At 46.1% G+C, this 5,553-nt stretch overlaps 1 pseudogene; it reads left to right on the top strand.

Moving 5' to 3' along the window:
• The first annotated feature begins 809 nt into the window (after positions 1 to 809).
• LOC128837280 (DNA (cytosine-5)-methyltransferase 3B-like) lies at positions 810 to 2,435 on the top strand (annotated as a pseudogene).
• The last annotated feature ends 3,118 nt before the right edge of the window (positions 2,436 to 5,553 follow it).

Raw genomic sequence — 5,553 nt, 5'->3', positions numbered from 1 at the left:
TTTCCTGTTTGGTCAACGTGGCGAACTCAGCAGCACTCAGCAGCACAGGTGACCATGCAATCCCCCCAGAATGGTAGAGCGTAAAATGTTTCTATGCTCCCCATATCATCTCCGTCCCTGAGGTTATCGCAGATTAGAAGGCGGAAAAAACGCACTCGCGATGACATGTTTTCCGAGATCATGCAGTCCTCCCACACTGATAGGGCACAGCTTAATGCATGGAGTCATTCAGTGGCAGAGGCCAGGAAAGAATTAAATGAGTGCAAAGAGCGGAGGCAGGATGCGATGCTGAGGTTAATGGGGGAGCAAAAGGACATGATGAAGCATCTGTTGTAGCTGCAGGAAAGCCAACAAGAGCGCAGACCCCCGCTGCATCCACTGTATAACCGCCTACCCTCCTCCCCATGTTCCATAGCCTCCTCACCCAGACGCCCAAGAACGGGGGGAGGGAGAGAGGCTCTGGGCACCCAGCCACTCCACTGCAGAGGATGGCCGAAGCAATAGAAGGCTGTCATTCAAACAGTTTGATTTTTAGTGTGGCTACAATAAGCAATGTGGCCTTGTCCTTCCCTCCTCCCCCACCCCACCCGGGCTACCTTGTCTGTTATCTCTCTTTTTTTTTTTTAATTCATAAAGAAAGAATGCATGGTTTCAAAACAATAGTTACTTTATTTCAAAGTGGGGAGGGTGGTTGGCTTACAAGGAATTAAAATCAACAAAGAGGCAGGTTTGCATCAAGGAGAAACACACACAACTGTCACACCAAAGCCTGGTCAGTCATGAAACTGGTTTTCAAAGCCTCTCTGATGCGCAGCACGCCTTGCTGTGCTCTTCTAATCACCCTGGTGACTGGCTGCTCAAAATTGGACACCAGGCGATTTGCCTCAACATCCCACCCCGTCATAAACGTCTCCCCCTTACTCTCACAGATATTATGGTGCACACAGCAAGCAGCAATAACAATGGGAATATTGGTTGCGCTGAGGTCTGACCTAGTCAGCAAACAGCGCCAGCGAGCTTTTAAACATCCAAAGGCACATTCTACCACCATTCTGCACTTGCTCACCTATAATTGAACTGCTCCTTACTACTGTCCAGGCTTCATGAGCCATGGGAGCAAGGGATAGACTGGGGTAGGTGCGACCACGTGATCGGCTGGGAGGGCAGTCTGAGGCAGAAGCCTCCAGTTCGCATGATATTCCAGGCAGGACTGAATCTCCATGAGACAAAACTTAAAGAAGAGAATGGCCTGGAATCTCTGACTTCCATTCGGTGCTCTAAGAGGAGGATGGCCATGTCTGTCCAGGTGTCCCTGATCGACCTCACTGAGGAGGATTCCACGGAGTCCTCCCAGAGCAGCAGTACCCCGTCTGGCAGCAGTACCCAGGAGGATCAGAACAGATCCCCCGAGCTCGTCACTGGGGAGCAGGAGAGCAGAGTTGCAGGGGAAGTGGTGGAATACCAGGATGGGTAAGATTTTGGAATTGGGGAGCACGTGTCGGGGAAGATCAAGGGCTTCTCCTGGTGGCCTGCAATCATTGTCTCCTACAGAGTCATGTTCAAACATCAGGCAATCTCTGGAATGCGCTGGGTGCAATGGTTTGGGGATGGGAAGTTCTCCGAGGTTTCAGCAGACAAGCTGGTGGATCTGATGGCTTTTAGGCAGCATTTCAATCACTCCACATTTAATAAGCTGGTCTCCTATCGACGAGTCATACACCATGCCCTGGAGGTTGCTAGGAGCCGGGTAGGGAAGACATTCCCAGAACCCCCGGCCAAGCAGCTAAAGACTAACTTCTGCAACAACAGCAAGGAGCGGGTGGAGGAGGACCAGAGCAGAGAGCAAATGGTTTCCAAAGTCACAAACAACAACAGAATCCTTAAAGACAGTTGTTTATCGTGCAGGAGAAAAAACCCAGTCACATTCTACCCGCTGTTTGAGGGGGACCTGCCAGACTTGCAGGGATTGATTCCTGGAGCTCTTCTACATGTACAACAAGGACGGGTACCAGTCCTACTGCACCATCTGCTGCGAAGGCAAGGAGCTGCTGCTGTGTAGCAATGGCAGCTGCTGCAGGTTCTTCTGTGTCGAATGCTTGGAGGTCCTGGTAGGGCAAGGTACCTCGGACAAGGCAAAAGAGCAAGAGCCCTGGAGCTGTTACATGTGTCAACCACAGAAGTGCTATGGGGTGTTACAGCGCCGACCGGACTGGAATGTACGGCTGCAAGACTTCTTCACCAGCGACAAAGGACAGGAATATGATGCACCTAAAATCTAAAAAGGCCCGCACATTTCCTAGCATCACTACCCTTGATAACAGAACGTCAATGATTGCATTGGCTACTTGGATCACAGCAGCCCCCACAGTAGACTTGCCCACAACAGCAGCAGTAACGGGGAGCTGAGCGGGCTCCATGCTTGGCGTGGTACGGCATCTGCATGGGTAACCCAGGAAAAAAGGCGTGAAACGATTGTCTGCCATTGCTTTCACGGAGGGAGGGGTGACTGACGACATGTACCCAAAACCACCCGCGACAATGTTTTTGCCCCATCAGGCACTGGGGGGTTAACCCAGAATTCCAATGGGCAGCGGAGACTGTGGGAACTGTGGGATAGGTACCCACAGTGCACCACTCCATAAGTCAATGCTAGCCACGGTAGTGAGGATGCACTCTGCCGACTTAATGCACTGAGTGGGAACATACGCAATCGACTGTATAAAATCGATTTCTAAAAATCGACTTCTATAAAATCGACCTAATTTCATAGTGTAGACATACCCTTGGAAGGGATTTTATTCCCTTTCCACCCTGTGCTTTGAGCTGTGAATTCAGCTGATGGGAGGAATCATGACTCATCTTCATGGGGGGAAGAGCAGAGCAGCAAAGTCTTTTGTTCTCTTTATTGTTCCACAACAATCCAGCTGGTGTTGATGGGCCTTCCATGTTGGCCAGGAGGTAACACCTTCTGGTGGAGAACAACATTTTACACTAGTTAATGTCTCTCGCCTGTCTGATGATTTACACAGGCTTACAATACAAATACAAATATACAAATATTACCTTACAATATTGGATACAGATGCTATACATGAAATTAATGCATGCAGCAACTCTCAAGCACCCAAAAAAGTCTAAACACTAAACATATTCTTATAATCCTAATAACTATTTTAACAATACTAACATACAGGTGAACCAGACTCAAGAAAGATATCTTGGAATCATTGTGGATAATTCTCTGAAAACATCCAGTCAATGAAACTAACATAATGTTGGGAATCATTAAGAAAGTGATAGAAAACACTGCTCTACAGCCAAAATGCTTCTGAAATAAATGTAGTCAAACTTTACTAATTCTGGGTCACTGAGAATGAAAATGATGCTTAAAATTGTTGATTGGCTCTAGTTTTCAAGATATGCTATTTGGTCAGTATATACGACCCTTGACTTGGGAATGGCGGAGGATAAGTGAGTTATAAAGGGAAGGGATCTCAATTTAAACCAGAAATGACTAAAATACATCTTTGACTGGATCTGTGAATAAATCTATGACTGGGTTTGGACAGTACTTGCTTTTTAGGCAAAACAATGAATGATGCAATCTGAAGCTGGTATTGCGTCATACATGATATGAATTGCATCGTGTTATTCCTAGAAGTCATGGATGATGCAATCATAACAAAGCTTACATCACTCTGTTGAACAAATTGCCCTATATCGGCTCTAGAAATCATACAGTGTCATGCTCTCTTATTTGTCAGTGTTTGATTTTGCAAAGGGACACATTTCTGTTTAGCCAAAGTGAGCAGAGATGCCTTGTACTTGTGTGAACAGTGCAGATAACTTCTGCTATGTTTGTGGTGAAGTGACTTTTGCATCACAAAAGCACAGTATAACCACTATGGTTAAGAAAGCCTATCACCTTTATTTTGGCTGCAAAATTGGAGATCAGGACAAGAGGGGGGCCGCACACATATGCTGCAACACTTGTGCAACACATCTTCGCCAGTGGTTGAACAGGAAAAGGAAATCTATGCCTTTTGCATTGCCAATGATTTGGAGAGAGCCAACAGATCATACCAGCAATTGTTACTTCTGCATGGTGTCTCCAGTTGGGAAAGGTGTGTCAAAGAAGAAAAAGTGGACTGTGCATTATCCAAACATTCCATCAGCTATACGCCCAGTACCCCACGGAGAAGGACTGCCGGTTCCTGATGCACCAGAATCATTCTCACTTGAGTCAGACGAGGAAGAGGATGAAACTTCTGGTCCTGAACCATCAATGTCACAGGACCCACATTTTCTCCCATCCTCCTCCTCTGAACCACACTTCATAACACAAGGTGAACTGAATGACCTTGTCAGGGATTTGGAACTACCCAAGAATAAGGCAGAGCTGTTGGGCTCCAGACTACAGCAGTGGAATCTCCTGGCAGGTGATATTAGGGTTTCCATGTTCTGTGACTGTCAAAAGGATCTTGTCCCATTCTTCTTCATGGAAGGTGATCTTGTAGCCTGCAACAACATCGATGGTGTGATGGCAGCCCTCAACATCGTTCATGATCCAGATGAGTGGAGACTGTTCATTGATTCATCGAAGACGAGTCTTAAAGCTGTTTTACTGCATAATGGCAATGTTTTGTCATCAATTCCAGTTGGTCATGCAGTCCATATGAAGGAAACCTATGACAACATGAAACAACTTTTGAGGTGCATAAACTATGACCAACATCAGTCGCAGCTTTGTGGCGATTTGAAGGTTGTTGCTCTCTTGCTTGGTCTGCAGACTGGATACACAAAGTATTGCTGTTTTCTCTGCGAATGGGATAGTCGTGTAAGAGATTCCCATTACATCAAGAAAGATTGGCCACTCCGACAGTCATTAGAGCCTGGGAGGAAAAGTGTTCAGCATCCATCACTTGTTGAATCAAGGAAGATTTTGTTACCACCCTTACACATCAAGCTGGGTCTGATGAAGAACTTTGTCAAGGCCATTGACAAAACACAAGCAGCTTTCAAGTACCTCCGTGGAAAATTTCCAAGGTTAAGTGAAGCTAAGATAAAGGAAGGTGTCTTTGTTGGTCCTCAGATTCATGAACTTCTTCGAGATGATGCATTTGACCATACACTGCGTGGCAAGGAAAAGACGGCATGGAAAGCCTTCCAGTTAGTGGCAATACATTTTCTCGGAAACAACAAAGCAGACAACTACAGGTTGTTGGTGGAAAACCTCCTCAAGGCATACGAAAGCCTGGGTTGCAGCATGTCACTAAAGATACATTTTTTGCACTCTCATCTAGATTTTTTTCCACCGAACTGCGGAGCAGTGAGCGACAAGCACGACGAGCGATTTCACCAGGACATTGCAACAATGGAGAAACGCTATCAGAGCAAATGGAGCCCATCAATGCTTGCAGATTATTGCTGGACAGTGGCAAGAGATGCTCCATTTAATGAATACAAGAGACAAGCCAAGAAGCGCTGAGTAGACACTGAATAGGACTAAACTATGTACATAATAGTTTTTTGCCTTTTGTTTCATAATAAATT

The sequence above is a fragment of the Malaclemys terrapin genome, chromosome 4, assembly GCF_027887155.1.
Source record: "Malaclemys terrapin pileata isolate rMalTer1 chromosome 4, rMalTer1.hap1, whole genome shotgun sequence".
Lineage (NCBI taxonomy): Eukaryota > Metazoa > Chordata > Testudines > Emydidae > Malaclemys > Malaclemys terrapin.
This window is presented reverse-complemented; position numbering and strand designations above follow the sequence as displayed.